Source organism: Loxodonta africana, chromosome 21 (assembly GCF_030014295.1).
Source record: "Loxodonta africana isolate mLoxAfr1 chromosome 21, mLoxAfr1.hap2, whole genome shotgun sequence".
Lineage (NCBI taxonomy): Eukaryota > Metazoa > Chordata > Mammalia > Proboscidea > Elephantidae > Loxodonta > Loxodonta africana.
Window position 1 is genome coordinate 1,477,708 of NC_087362.1, and position 17,292 is coordinate 1,494,999.

Consider the following 17,292-nt stretch of genomic DNA (forward strand, 5'->3'; position numbering starts at 1 on the left):
AATTCAATTTAAAGTGGATACAGTTTGGTAGCAATGCCAAGTAATCAGTAGAAGCAAACAAAAGCTGTCTCTGAAGAAATTCAGACCTCAAAGAATTTCCATGATATAGTGCTAAGAAACGTGGGTAAAATCAAACATCACAAAGCACAAGAGGAAACAAAGCACCACGAATAAGCAGAACCCATGCAACTTCAGAAATGTGAGCTATTAGATTCAAGATATAAAGTGAATATTTTTTGATATGCTTGAAGAAATGTTTTTAAATGTGTATATGTCAGATATATTTGAAAAACAAGTGGAGCTTCTAAGAACGACAGACATAATTGAAATTAAAAGCTCAATGGAAGTATTAAACAAAAGACTAGACTAGGCTGAAGGGAAAATTAGTTAACTAAAAAAAATAGTCATGAAGAAATAATCCAGAATGAAGCCAAAAGGGGAAAGAAAGATAAAAATACAGAATTACTGAAATGGAACCACCAGAACAGAAATAATGAGAATGTTCACAAATTATGAAGAATGTAATCAATGTCACTGAACAATTTGTTTAGAAATTGCTGAATGGGAACCTAAACTGCTGTGCAAACCTTCACCAAAACCACAGCAACACATTATTTATTTTTAAAAAATACAGAGAGAATCCCTGATGGAGCAGGAGAAGAGTGGGATGCAGACATCAAATACTCATAGAAAGACCAGACTTAATTCTCTGACTGAGACTAGAGGGACCCCGGAGGTCATGGTCCCCTGACCCTTTGTTAGCCCAAGACTGGAACCAGTCCCAAAGGCAACTCTTCAGACAGGGATTGGACTGGGCTGTAAGACAGAAAATGATACTGGTAAGGAGTGAGCTTCCTGGCTCAAGTACACACATGAGACTATATTGTCAACTCCTGTCTGGAGGTGAGATGAGAAGGCAGAGGGGACAGGAGCTGGTGGAATGGACACAGGGAATACAGGGTAGAGAAGAGGAGTGTGCTGTCTCATAAGAGGGAGAGCAGCCAGGAGTACATAGCAAGGTGTGTATACGTTTTTATATGAGAGACTGGCTTGATTTGTAAACTTTCACTTAAAGCACAATTTAAAAAAAATATATAGGGAGATTAAATGAAAAGGTTTAATATATGTTTAGTTGAAGTCCTAGAACGAAATAATGGAAAAAATGAGGGATAGGCAATATTCAAATATATATGGCTAAGAATTTTTCAGAATTAATTTTTTTAAAAAGGAATTTAAGGCTCAGGAAACCAGTGAATTCCAAGAAGATTAAATTTTAAAATCCATAACTGCATACCTAGTGTTAAGGGTTGAGTTTTGTATCCAAAAAATATGTGTTGAATTCTAACCCCTATACTTATTGATGTAATCTAATATAATGTGATCACCTTCCATAATACAATCTAACGTAATGTAATCAAACGATCAATTGAGGGTACACCAGTGTAGGGTGTATCCTAAACCTGATAACGTCTGAGTTATATAAATAGCAGCATAGACAAGGAGACACACACTCATGCTGGGGGAAAACAGACACCATGTGAGGACCATCCACAAGGAACCAAGGAATGCCTGGGACTACCAACAGTGAAGGAATCAAAATGGCCAAGACCCTAATTTGAATGTTTAGCCTCCACCACTGTGAGAAAATAAATTTCCTTTCCTTAAAGCCACCCACTTGTATTTCTGCTACAGCAGCACTAGGTAATTAAGACATCTAGCTCTGAAAATGCAGAACCTTAAGGAAAAAGGAGACCTTAAAAGTACAGAAAAGAGAGATTACCTTAAAAGAAACAATTAGAATGACAGCAACAATAGAATCCTGAAGACAACTGAATAGTATCTTCAATGGGCTAAGAGAAAATAACCATTAGCCTGAAATTGTATACCTAGAAAGCCTATGAATAAATTGTTATTAGGTACTGTCAAGTAGGTTTTGACTGATAGCAACCCTGTGAACAACAGAACAAGAAACACTGCCCATCTTCACCATCCTCACAGTCACTGCTGTGTTTGAGCCCACTGTTGCAGCCACTGTGTCAATCCATCTTTTTGAGGGTCTTCCTCTTTTTCACTGACTCTCCACTTTATCAAGCATGATGTCCTTCTCCAGGAACTGATCCCTCCTGATAATATACCCAAAGTATGTGAGACAAAGTCTCACCATCCTCAGTTCTAAGGATGAATTTAATCCATGAATATAGGCACAGAAATATTAGTGAACCAAATGGAACAATGTCTAAAATAATAATACATGATACCCAAGTTGAGTTGATCCCAGAAATATAGGAGTAATTTAACAATAGAAAATGTATTCATATATTTACTGTATTTATAAAGTTTATTGCCGTATGATCAGAAAAAAAAATTTTGAAAAGTATACATCAATTGTTGGCTAAAAAAAAAAAATTAAACTAAAATATTCTTAACAAACTAGACTAGAATATCTTAGCCTGATAAATATATCTACTAAAAACCAAATCAAGCCCTGAAAAACAGGAGCAAAAGATGTCACAGGTGTTGTGCAGTGTATGCAACTAACTTTACCCAAAGTATTTGGTCTCTGTCCTTGGTTCCTGGGAGGTAATTTCTAAACCCTTGAAATTTCCCCAGTGATTGGTGTCTTTGTTATTGATGCAGGAGCTCCAGACCAAACTTAATTAATAAGTTGTGATAATGATGTGACTCTTGGGTGGGGGATGGCCATACCGGAAAGTTTAGCCACAAGGTATCAGCCCTACTTCACGGAAGGTGACCTGGAGGTTGAGTTCAACCACATGAGCAATATTTTTTTTTTATGTAATGAAACCCCAATAAAAACTTGGACACTGAATTCCACTATCTTTCTGTTTGGTGAAAGGCTTCAGTGCTTGGGAAGGCGATCTGTCCCTTTTTGGAACATGGCAGCTTTGTGTTGGGAACCCTCCTAGACCTATGCATCTCTTCATGTGTATTCCCTTTGCTATAATAGAACTGTAATCATAAGTATAGTGTTTTCCTGAATTCTGCAAGTTGTTCTAGTGAATTAAATCCGAGGGAGTTGTGGGAACTAGGAAGTCATAAGTGAGAGGATCCCTGGGAAACCCTGAGCTTGTGGCTGGTGTCCTGATGGGGGAGTGGGACCTCAGCATTTGTAGCCAATGGTTGGAAGTTTTGGTGTCCGGGGACCCTCAAACTTGGGACTTGCATCTGAAATCTTGTACGGAATTGGCAGTCTGAAGTATTGCACCCTTTAACTTCTGAGCTCTGAGCTAGCTCCAGTAGTTAGGGTCAAAGGAAGAAGTACTGTGTTTGCAGCTAGTGTCAGAGAGGGTCTTTAGATTTAAAGTTATAGTTTGCCTCAGAGAAGGCACAGAGAGACATCTAATACATGTGGCAATAGCAGATCTCAGAGAGAAAGATTTTGGTTAGCTGGATAGATACCACAACAGATGTCTGCAGAAGGCAGTAATCTAGATCAGAATAAAGGAGGGACTTCAGGAGGTAAAATAGAATTAAGGGGCTTTTCCATGATGACTATCCAAACATCGATCAAAACAGATGTCAATAATTCACGCTATGGTTTATGGTGCAGCCTGTGTGATCTTTCTGTTCTTTTCCTCATTGGTGTGGAAGAGATGACAGAGAAGAGACAGCAATGGCTGCTGATCTTGGAAATTCTCTCAGCAGCATTTGTATCTACCTGCTTTATGGGGCAAAACCTGAATGAAGGTAAACTCTGCATCAAAAAATGATACCAGAGGTGGGGCCAAGATTGTGGAGTAGTCAGATGCTTTTGGTGGTCCCTATTTTTTTTTTTTTATTACAACAAAGACCTAAAGAAACAAGTGAAATGATTAGATATATGACAGGCTAGGAGCCTTGAACATCAATGGCAAAGTTAAGAAATCAGACTGAGTGGTAAGGGGAGGGAGAGAAGATTCAGAAGCAGCCAGGAGTTGCCAGACCTGAACTGATTGGGAACCAGTGCCACGCAGCCCAGATCCCCTGCCGTGACTAGGCAGGGCGGGCCAGAGCCACGCAGCCCAGATCCCCTGCCGTGACTAGGCAGGGCGGGCCAGAGCCACGCAGCCCAGATCCCCTGCCGTGACTAGGCAGGGCGGGCCAGAGCCACGCAGCCCAGATCCCCTGCCGTGACTAGGCAGGGTGGGCCAGAGCCACGCAGCCCAGATCCCCTGCCGTGACTAGGCAGGGCGGGCAGCAGCATTTGGGATGCAGTTTCTTCAGTGAGAAAGAACTAGTAGCACAGAGTCTACTCACACCTCCAGATCAGCAAAGAATAGCAGTCTTGGCAAAAGATGAGTACTCACGTCTAATTTACTGCACAGACCAAAAGGCAACTCCATTTGCCTTTCTTTCAAAAGAACTCTCTCCATTTATCTGATCCCTCCTCTCTCTGATCCAGCCTCCGAGCTGGCTTCAGTAGTGGTCACTTTCCCTGAGCCTGAGATAGGTTCTGCTGTGTGCTCTGAGCCATTCTCCTGCCCTAGGAGAAGGAACAAATTAAACAAATGGGGAAAAAATAATCTGCCAGATCCCCTAATCTGGGAACTCAGGGCAGAAGCAGCTCCTTTACCTAGGCACAAACACAAGTGGTCAAAAGACTTTGAATATTTTTCACCCCTGCATGGACTTGTGTGGGCCCATTTCAGAGCGTAGGCCCTCATTGGCACAGTGCAGTAGTATATGTACCTGAGGCCTGACTTCAGCTGTTTCAGCTGTGTGGTAGAGAGGTGGGGTTTTGACATTCGACATAGTTCTACCTATTAAGCAGGGTCCTCATCTACCCACATCATGGGCCTGAGGACTAGTGGCTCCACCAACACCACCTAGCCATGGACTACAGGGGTGAAAGGATAAGTGGTGCCTCCCACTTCTTACAGTCAAAATCACTGGGTGCTCATGGTCCAGCTGCAGAGCCCACTCCCCTGTACACTCTAGGGAACAGGGACGTTCTTTCCTCACAGAAACTCGGTGGACAGTTGTTAGTTCCCTGCCTTGCTGAGAGCATGACTCTCGGCTGCAGCCAGATACCTAGGCTGACATCAATCACCCCTGCTCCTCTAAGATTGTAAGTGACAGCCCGCACCACACACTAGGTGACCAACTGCCTATACACCTGAGCTGATTCCATACAGGAAAAGTGAACTCCTGGGCTCATATACCTGGTAAGAGCTCTAGCCATCTGGTGACAGGACATTAGAGCTTCAAAGGCACCAGTAATCAAACTAGCTCACTCAAACACCTCATTTGAGCATAACAAAACTAAGCAAGAAGCTAGAACACAGTAAGCAAACATAAAATAAATTAATACAATAACTATAGATGGCTCGGAGAAAACAGTCTATCAAATCACATCAAGAAGCAGACCATGGTTGCTTCAACAGGTGCACAAAGCAAAGAATCAAGGAATCTTCTGGATAAAGAGATATTCCTGGAATTACCAGAGGTGGAATACAAAAGTTTAATATACAGAACTCTTCAAGAGATCAGGAAGGAAATCAGGCAGTACACAGAACAAGCCAAGGAACACACAGATAAAGCAGTGGAGGAAACTAAGAAGGTTATCCAAAAGCATAATGACAAATTTAATGGACTATAAGAACCCATAGAAAGACATCAAACAGAAATGCAAAAGATTAACAATAAAATTTCCAAATCAGACAACTCAATAGAAAGTCAGACAAGCAGAACTGAGAAACTGGAAGTCAGAACCAGTGAGATTGAAGATAAAACAATTGGTACCAATATATTTGAAGAAAAATCAGATAAAAGAATTTTAAAAAATGAAGAACCCCTAAGAATCACATGGGACTCTATCAAGAGAAATAACCTAAAAGTGGTTGGAGTACCAGAACAGAGAGGGAGAAGAGAAAATACAGACAGAATTGTTAAGGTTTGCTGGCAGGAAACTTCCCTGATATGAAAGATGAGAAGATATCTACCCAAGATGCTCATTGAACCCAACACAAGATAGATCCCAAAAGAAAGCCACCAAGACATATTATAATCAAACTTGCCAAAACCAAAGATAAAGAATTTTAAGAGCAGCTAGGGATTGTTGAAAAGTCACCTACAAAGAAGAGTCAATAAGAATAAGCTCGGACTACTCAGCAGAAACCATGACAGCAATAAGGCAATGGGTTGACATACATAAAGTCTTGAAGGAAAAAAATTGCCAGCCAAGAATTGTGTAGCCAGCAAAACTGTCTCTCAAACATGAAGGTGAAATTAAGACATTTCCAGATAAACAGAAGTTTAGGGAATTTGCAAAAACCAAACCAAAACTAAAAGAAATACTAAAAGAAGTCCTCTGGTTAGAAAATCAATAATATCAGATAACAACCCAAGACTAGAACACAAGACAGAGCAACCAAATATCAACCCAGATAGAGAAATCACAAAAATAAATTAAGATAAAAAAATGTTCAAAACAGGGAAACAGCGAAGTCATTATGTAAAAGATGAGAACATTAAATCAATAAAGAGGAGCTAAAAAATGTAGTAATAGATCTTTCACACAGAGATGAAGTCAAGGTGATATAAAGAGATAAAAGTTTGGTTTAAGCTCAGAAAAATACAGGTAAATATTAAGGTAACCACAAAGGAGACTAACACATCAAAATAAAATACAAGAAAAAAAATAAAGACTCATCAAAAACAAAATCGACAACAATGAAAAAGAGGAAAAGCCAATATATAAAGAAAAACTACTAGGCACAAAAAATTAAGTGGAAAAAGAAATTGTCAATAACACACACACAAAAAAGACATCAAAATGACAGCACTAAACACATAAAACACATACCTATCTATAATTATGCTGGATGTAAATGGACTAAATGTACAAACAAAGAGACAGGGAGTGGCAGAATGGATTAAAAAACATGATCTGTCTATATGCTGCCTACAAGAGACACACCTTAGACTTAAAGACACAAACAAACTAAAACTCAAAGGATGGAAAAAATATATTAAGCAAACAACAAACAAAAAAGAGCAGGAGTGGCAATACTAATTTTGGCAAAATAGACTTTAAAGTTAAATCCACCACAATGGGTAAGGCAGGACAATATATAATGATTAAAGGATCAATATAAAAGAAGGGTTAGAAGGACATAACCATAATATGTATTTATGCACCCAATGAAAGGGCTTCAAGATACATAAAACAAACTCTAACACCATTGAAAAGTGAGATAGACAGCACCAAAATTATAGTAGGAGACTTCAACACACCACTTTTGGTGAAGGACAGAACATCCAAAAAGAAGCACGATAAAGACATGGAAGATCTAAACGCCACAATCAACCAACTTCACCTCATAGACATATACAGAACACTCCACCCAACAGCAGCCAAGTATACTTTCTTTTCCAATGCACATGGGACATTCTCTAGAACAGACCACATATTAGGTCATAAAGCAAGCCTTAGCAGAATCCAAAATATCAAAATATTACAAAGCATCTTCTCTGATCTTAAAGCCATAAAAGTAAAAATAAATAACAGAAAAAGCAGGGAAAAGAAATCAAATGCATGGAAACTGAATAACACCTTGCTCAAAAACCACTGGGCTATAGAAGAAATTAAGGACAAAATAAAGAAATTAATAGAATCCAATGAGAATGAAGACACTTCTTATTAGGATCTTTGGGACACAGATAAAGCAGTGCTCAGGGGTCAATTTATAGCAATAATGCACACATCCAAAAAGAAAAAACAGCTAAAATCAACAAATTATCCATACAACTTGAACAAATACAAAGAGAGCCACCAAAGACACACTCAGGCACCAGACGAAAGCAAATAATAAAAACTAGACCAGAATTAAATACAATAGAATTGAAGAAAAACAATTAAAAGAGCTAACAAGACCAAAAGCTGGTTCTTTGAAAATTCAACAAAATTGATAAACCACTGGCCAAATTGACAAAAGAAAAACAGGAGAAGAAGCAAATAACCCAAATAAGAAACTAAATGGGTGATATCCAAACAGGACAAACGTAAATTAAAAGAATCATATCGGATTACTCTGAAAAATTGTACTCTAACAAATTTGAAAACCTACTAAAAATGAACAAATTCCTAGAAACGCACTATCTACCTAAACTAACACAAACAGAAGTAGAACAACTAAATAAATCCATAACAAAGGAAGAGATTGGTGAAAAGGTAACTTAAAAACTCCCCCAAAAAATAGCCCTGGGACATCTGGCCAACATGACACCATAGACAGAAGCACCATGCCGTCCTTCCACAGAAAAGACCCGAAAAACTAAGTAAAACAGAGACAAACTTCAGTCCTGGAACCCAAAGTGTCAAATGAAGAGATAAACAACTCAGCCAAGCACTGAATAGAATAAGAAACTGACAGAGAACAGAGAGCAAGGACAGATACATGCAGAGGTCCCCTATGGGCTAACACAGCACAGATTTGCCATCTTGGACTCCTGACAGATATCAGCAGACAGAGAGCACAAAAAAGCAGCTTCACAGAGCTCCCAGGAGGAGATAGAGCACCCAATAACCAGTGATACATGCTTTCCCACCCACCATCCTCTCCCTGCTACTCTACCTCCATGCTTTCTGGTTCAAAGCTGTGGCTCAGCCAGCCGGGAAGTGCAGCAACCATGCCACTTGGATTCACCCCACTCACATCAGAGATCAGTAGAAAGGGTGTACAGGAAAGCAGCTTCACGAAATTCCCAGCATGAGACAGAACACCCAGTAACGAGTGATACACGCTTTTCCAATCCCCAGCCTTCTACCCTCCCCACCCCCCCACCCCCTCTGCTCCTCGGCCAACTCTACTGCCTGCCAGCCACAGTTTCTTGGCCTGGAGGCAAGTGCTTTGGCCCTGGGCTGCTTGCATTCACCTTGCTCACACTGGCTGGCTGGCTGCCTGAGTGCCATTTGTCTGTTGCTGCTGTTGCTTTTTTCAGTTTCTTTTGGTTTCTCTCATGCCTCCCACCACCTCCCCCTCCTTTCTGTTGAACACCTGGCTCCATGTGCTATCTTTGCTTCCTCTTGAAAGGCTGTGAAGCACCACTCGACTAGAGAACCACTCCCCTGGCTGGCTACACCACGTTGGTGGGATCCCCGGGGCTTTTTTTTTTTTTTTTCCTTTTCTTTTCTTGCTTTGTTTTGTTTTTTCTTTTTCTTTTAGTGGCTTAGGAGCCCCTTCTAGCCTGACTACACTGCAAGGCTTAGGAGCCACTCCCCCAATCTGCACAGCCATGTAGGTGTGATCCCTGGGGGCCTTCCTTTTTTCTTTCTATTTTCTTTCTTTCTTTCTTCATTTCTCAGTTCTCGTCTCTCTACACTTACCTTCTATTCATGTCTCCTGAATACCTGGTGCTGTGTGATATCTATACCCCCACTATCTAGGTTATAATGCATAGTCTGGGAGCCACTTCCCCGGTATTTGCAGCCACACCAGTGGGACCACATGGGGCTTTTCTTTCTTCCAATTTTTCATCTAGTTTTTTTTCTTTTTCTCTTTTTCTTTCTTTTTGTTTTTCTCCATATCTCAGTTTCCCATCTCTCCACTTGAACATCAAGCTCCCTTAGCACTTTTTTTTTTTTTTTTGGCTTCTGTTTCTCTCTCCTGTCTTTCCCATACTGATATTAGCTCCACATATCACAACCTCCCACCTTCTTCCTGCCTACCTGCACTGCGTGCTGAACATCACACCCCCAAGCAGCAAAGGCACAGCCTACTGGAACCTGCCCAGCACTGACTCCTGTCCCTCCCTGTAGGCCCTACTATGTGCCTCAAAAAATCCATCCCAGACCCTCCTCTTCAGCTGGACCTACCCTGCTGCACCATAGCTGAACATCTCACCCTGCCCATTAGACAAGGAGGTGAAAAGCATCATGATAAGAGATGAGTAAACAACAAAGAACACACAGTCTGCCTCCACAGACATAACAAAATAAAACAAAAAATAGGATGAAACAAACATTACTACAATCATAAACTAAGAAAATAACTACAGAATGTCCCAAAGACAGCAGACAATATCGAAACATATTAAAAAAAAAACAAAACAGGACAGGATGGTTCCAGTAGGCATCTAAAATAAAACACCAGATGACTCTCCAGTAGAAGACAAGGCACTAGAGCTACTCGATAGAGAATTCAAATCTCTAATATCAAAGCTATCCAAGAGTTGAAGCAAAAAGCAGACAAAATGAGGAAAGAATAGACAAGTTCATGGAAAAGGCACACGAATTTGGGAAAAATACAGAAAAAAATTGAAGAATTCAGGAAAATAATACAGGAACAAAATGCTAAAATAAATTCTCAACAAGAAATCATACAAAAACAACAATTAGAAGTCCAAAAGATAAATAACAAGATTTCAGAAGTGGACAGTGTCATACAAGGGCCGAGGAGCAGATTTGAAATGATGGAAGACAGGATCAGCAACATTGAAGACAAACACTTGAGTACAGCTCTGAGGAAAAATCTGAAAAAAGAATGAAGAAAAATGAAGAAACCCTGAGAATTATGTGGGACACAATCAAAAGCAAAAACTTGTGAGTGATCTAAGTCCCAGAACACAAAGAGAAAACAGAAAACACAGAGAGGATCATTGAAGAATTGCTGACAGAAAACTTCCAAAATGTCATGAAAGATAAAAAGCTGACCATCCAAAAAGCTCAACAAACCCCGTATAGGACAGACACCAAAAGAAAATCACCAAGGCATATCATAATCACACTTGCTAAAATAAAAGACAAAGAAAAAATCTTCAGAGGAGCTTGAGAAAAACAAAAAGTCACATTAGAGGAGAAACAATAAGACTATAAAAAAAAATTTTTTTTTGACATATATAAAACCACAAAAGAAAACAAATTGCCAACCAACCAAGATTACCTGCAAAACTCTCATTCAAATATAACAGTGAAATTAGGACATTTCCAGATAAACAAAAATCAAGGGAATATGTAAAAACCAAAACAAACTTATAAGAATTATTAAAGGGATTCCTTCAGTCTGAGAACAAACAACATCAGACCACAGCCTGAATCTAGGATGCAATATTATACCAGCCAGATAGCAACCTAGGAAATTAACTCTCAAGGACTATCCAAAATCAAAGGAAATACAACAGGGAACCAAAGAGGTTAATCGGTAAATGACAACAACATCAGAACAATAAAAGAGGGAATAAATGGTATAGGTACAGAACTTTCTAACGGAGAGGAAGGTAAGGAAATACCAAGTAATAATAGACTTGTTCAAACCTAGGAAGATAAGTGTAAATTTCAAGGTAACCACAAAGAAAGCTAACAAACCTACTCACAGAAAAAAGGAAGAAAAACATAAAGTCTCAATAAAAATAAAATCTCCAAAAATAAAATGAAAAATTCACAAACAAAACGAAATCAGCACAGGAGAGTAAGAGGAACAAAGAAAAGGTCAGTACAACAAAAAAAGCACTACAAAATGATAGCCATAAACTCACACCTATCAGTAATTATGCTGACTATGAGTGACCTAAATGCACCCATAAAGAGACACAGAGTGACAGAATGGATAAAAAAACAAAAAATAAAAACAGGTCCCATCGATATGCTGTCTACATGGGACACACCTTAGAAACAAAGATGTAAATTTATTAAAAATCAAAGGATGGAAAAAAATATGTCGAGTAAACACCTACCAAAAAAAAAAGCAAGACTGGCAATACTAATCTCATATAAAATAGACTTTAAAACAAAATCCACCGTAAAAGACAAAGAAGGGCACTATATAATGTTTAAGGGGATGATCCATCATGAAGACAACCATAATAAACATCTACTCATGGAATGACAGGGCTCCAAAATACATAAAACAAACTCTCACCACGCTACTCTCAGTAAAAGACAGAACATCTAGAAAGAAACTCAAAAAGATACAGAAGAGCTAAAGGGCACAATCAACCAACTTGATCTCATAGATATATATATACAGAACACTCCACCCACAAGCTGCAAAGTACACATTCTTTTCTAATACACATGAACATTCTCATAACAGACCACATCTTAGGCCACAGAGCAACCACCAACAAAATCCAAAACACTGAAATAATACAAAGTATCTACTTTGACCACAACACCATTAAAGTAGAAATTAATGACAGGAAGAGCAAAGAAAAAAAATTGATTATACCCTGCTTAAAAACCACTGAGTAATAGAAGAAATCAGAGATAGAATCTAAAAATTCCTAGAATCAAACAAGAATGAAAACACAGCATAACAAAACCTTTGGGACACAGCAAAGGCAGTCCTCAGAGGTCAGTTTATAGCAATAGAAGCACACATCAAAAAAGAAGAAAGGGGCGAAATCAAAACATTAGCTATACACCTTGAACAAATAGAAAGAGAACAGCAAAAGAAGCCCACAGCCACCAGAAGAAAGGAAATAATAAAGATCAGAGCAGAAATAAATGAAATAGAGAATACAAAAACAATAGAAAGAATCAACAAAACCAAAAGTTGGTAGTTTGAAAGGATCAACAAAATCAACATACCACTGGCCAAGCTAACGAAAGAAAAATAGGGGAGGAAGAAAATAACACAAATAAGAAATGAAATGGGGGACATTGCAACAGACCCAACAGAGATAAATAGGATCATAACAGAGTATTATGAAAAACTATATTCCAACAAATTTGAAAACCTAGAGGAAATGGACAAATTTCTAGAAACACACTACCTAAGCAAACAAACACAAAATGATGTTGAAAATCCGAACAGACCCATAACAAGAGAAGAGATTGAAAAGGTAATTTTAAAAACTCCCAACCAAAAACAAAGTCCTGGCCAGATGGCTTCACTGGAGAATTCTACTAAACATTCAGAGAAGAGCTTTTGCCAGCACTACTCAAAATATTTCAGAACACAGAAAAGGAAGTGATACTTCCAAATTCGTTCTACGAAGCCAGCATAACCCTGATACCAAAACCAGGTAAAGACACCACAAGAAAATTACAGACCAATATCTCTCATGAGTATAGATGCAAACATTCTTAACAAAATTCTAGCCAATAGAATTCAGCATCATATCAAAAAAACAATATACCGCAACGAAGTAGGATTCGTATCAGGTACACAAGGATGATTCAACATTAGGAAATCAATCAATGTAATCCACCACATAAATAAAAGGAAAGAAAAGAATCACGTGATCATCTCAACAGACACAGAAAAGGCATTCGACAAAGTCCACCAGCCATTCCTGATAAAAACTCTCAATAAAATAGGTATAGAAGGAAAATTTCTCAATGTAATAAAGGGCTTCTATGCAAATCCAACAGCCAACATCATTCTTAATGGAGAGAGGCTGAAAACACTCCTCTTGAGAACAGGAACAAGACAAGGATACCCTTTATCACCACTCCTATTTAACATTGTGCTGGAAATTCTAGCTAGAGCAATAAGGCAAGAAAAAGAAATGAACGGCATCCAAATTGGTAAGGAAAAAGTTAAACTATCCCTATTTGCAGATGATATGATACTATACATAGAAAATCCAAAAGACTCCATAAGAAAACTACCGGAACTAATAGAAAGATTCGGCACAGTAGCAGGATACAAGATCAGCATACAAAAATCAGCTGGATTCCTATACACCAATAAAGAGAATGATGAAAAGGAAATCAGGAAAAAAAAAATACCATTTATAGTAGCCCCTAAAAAAATAGAACAATTAGGAGTAAATCTAACCAGGGATGTAAAAGACCTATACAAAGAAAACCAAAAAACATTACTGCAGGAAACCAAAAGAGATCTACATAAATGGAAAAACATACTACGCTCGTGAATAGGTAGACTCAACATTGTGAAAATGGCGATTCTATCCAAAGCGACTTACTAATATAATACAATCCCGATCCAAATACCAACATTTTTTAAAGAGATGAAAAAAAATTATCAACTTTACATGGAAAGGGAAGAAGCCCCGGATAAGTAAAGCACTATTGAAGAAGAATAAAGTAGGAGGACTCACACTACCTGACCTCAGAACCTACTATACAGCAACAGTAGTCAAAACAGCCTGGTTCTAGTACAATGACAGATGCATTGACCAATGGAACAGAATTGAGAACTCAGTTGTAAATCCATCCACCTATGGTCACCTGTTCTTCCACAAGTGCCCAAAGTCCATCAAATGGGGGAAAACAGTCTTTTTTAACAAATGGTGCTGGCAAAACTGGATGTCCATCTGCAAAAAATGAAACAGGACCCATACCTCACACAATATACAAAAACTAATTCAAAATGGATCAAAGACCTCAATAGAAAGCCAAAAACTATGAAGTTCATAGGAGGAAAAATAGGATCAACACTAGAGGCCCTAATACACGGCACTAACAGGATACAAACCACAACCAACAACACACAAACTCCAGAAGATAACCTTAGACAACTGGGATCTCCTAAAAATTAAACACTTATGCTCTTCAAAATACTTCACCAAAAGAGTAAAAAGAGAACCGACAGACTGGGAAACAATTTTTGGCTATCAGACAAAGGTCTAATCGCTAAAATCTACGAGAAAATCTAACACCTCTATAACAAAAAGACAAATAATCCAATTAAAAAACGGGCAAAGGAAATGAACAGACACGTCACTAAAGAAGACATTCAAGTGGCCAACAGACAAATGAGGAAATGCTCGTGATCACTAGCCATTAGAGAAATGCAAATCAAAACCACAATGAGAAACCATCTCACCCCAGCATTACTGGCACGAATCAAAAAAAAACGGGAAATAACAAATGTTGGAGAGGCTGAGGGAAAATCAGAACTCTTATGCACTGCTGGTGGGAATGCAAAATGATACAACCATTTTGGAAAACAATATGGTGCTTCCTTAGAAAGCTAGAAATTGAAATACCTTATGATCCAGTGATTCCACTCCTAGGAATATGTCCTAGAGAAATGAGTTGTCACATGAATAGACATATGCACACCCATGTTCATTGCAGCATTTTTCACAATAGCAAAAACGTGGAAACAACCTAGATACCCATCAACAGATGAATGGATAAACTGTGGTACAAACACACAATGGAGCATTATGCAACAATAAAAAACAATGAATCTGTGAAGCATCTCATAACATGGACGAATCTGGAGGGCATGATGCTGAGTGAAATAAGTCAATCACAAAAGGACAAATATTGTATGAGACCACTAGAGTAAAACCTTACGAAAAGGTTTACACACAAAAAGAAACAATCTTTGATGGTTACGAGAGAGGGGAGGGGTGGGGATGGAAAAACACTAAATAGATAATAGGAAAGCGGTAACTTTGGTGACGGGTAAGACAGTACACAATACTGGGGAAGCCGGCACAACTTGGACAAGGCAAAGTTATGGCTGGTCCATACACACATCCAAACTCCCTGAGGAACTGAATTGCTGGGCTGAGGGCTGTAGGGACCATGGTCTGGGGGAACATCTAGTGCAATTGGCATAACATAGTTCATAAAGAAAACTTTCTACATTCTACTTCGGCAAGTAGCGTCTAGGGTCTTAAAAAGCCTATAAGCGACAATCTAGGACACTCTACTGGTCTCGCTCCTTCAGGAGCAAGGAAGAATGTAGAAAACTAAAGATACAAGGGAAAAATTAGTGCAAAGGATTAATGGACCACATCTTCCAAGGCCTCCACTAGGCTGAGTCCAGTACAGCTAGATGGGGCCCAGCTACCACCACCGACTGCTCCGACAGGGATCACAATAGAGGGTCTGGACAGAGCTGGAGAAAAATGTGGAACATAATTCTAACTCAAAAATAAAGACCAGACCTACTAGCCTGACAGACTGGAGAAACCCTGAGAGTATGGCCCCCGGACACCCTATCAGCTCAGTAATGAAGTCACTCCTGAGGTTCATCCTTCTGTCAAAGATTGGACAGGCTCGTAAAGCAAAACGAAACTAAAGGGGACCACCAGCCCTAGGGCAAGGACTAGAAAGCAGGTAGGGACAGGAAAGCTGGTAATGGGGAACCTAAGTTTGAGAAGGGAGAGTGTTAACACGTTGTGGGGTTGTTAATCAATGTCATGAAACAATATATGTACTAATTGTTTAATGAGAAACTAGTTTATTCTGAAAACCTTCATCTAAAGCAAAATGTAAACAAAAAAAAAGACTACACCCTTCAGTTTGAATTACACCTCCACATAAAGAAAACAAAAATCCTCACAACTGGACCAATAAGCAAGTTCATAATAAATGGAGAAAAGATTCATTTTGTCAAGGATTTCATTTTTCTTGGCTCCACAATCAGTGCCCGTGGAATTAATAGTCAAGGCGTATTGCACTGGGCAAATCTGGTGCAAAAGATCTCTTTAAAATGTTAAAAAGCAAAGGTGTCACTTTACGGACTAAGGCACACCTGATCCAAGCCATGATATTTTCAATTATCTCTTACGCATGCGAAAGCTGGACGGTGAATAACAAGACCAGAGAAGAACTGATGTCTTTGAATTACGGTGTTGGCAAAGAATATACCATAGACTGCCAGAAGAACAAACAATATGTTTTGGAAGAAATATAGCCAGAGTTCTCCTTGGAAGTGAGGATAGCAAGACTTCATCTCAAGTACTTTGGACATATTTTCAGAAGGGACCAGTCCCTGGAGAAGGACATCATGATTGGTAGAGTAGGAAGACCCTCAACAAGATAGATTCACACAGTGGCTGCAACAACGGGCTCAAACATAATGATTGTGAGGATGGCACAGTACCCAATAGTGTTTCATTCTGTTGTACATTACGGTCGCTATGAGTCAGAGCCTACTTGATGGCACCTAGCAACAAATCTTTGCGGAATCAGACTGCCACATCTTTCTCCCCAAAAGATGGGTGGTTGGAACCCACCAGCCGCTCTGCAGGAGAAAGATGTGGCAGTCTGCCTCTGCAAATATGTACAGCCTTGGAAACCCTGTGGGGCGGTTCTACTCTGTCCTGTAGGGTCACTATGAGTCAGATTTTGCTTGATGGCAATGGGGGTATGGCATATATATGCTTTTAAAATACTTTTTAAAGATCTGATAAGAAACACTCCAAAGGCACTGTTCTGATGAAGGAAAGTAGAAACTGTGATGAAAGTTGTCACCTAATTTTTTACAAAAAATAAAACATTTATGTATTATTACACTAAAATTAATTTAAAAGGTAAGTTGTTATTGTTAGGTGCCATGGAGTCGGTTCCAACTCATAGCAACCCTACATACACCAGAACGAAACACTGCCCAGTCCTGCACCGTCCTCACAATTTGTTGT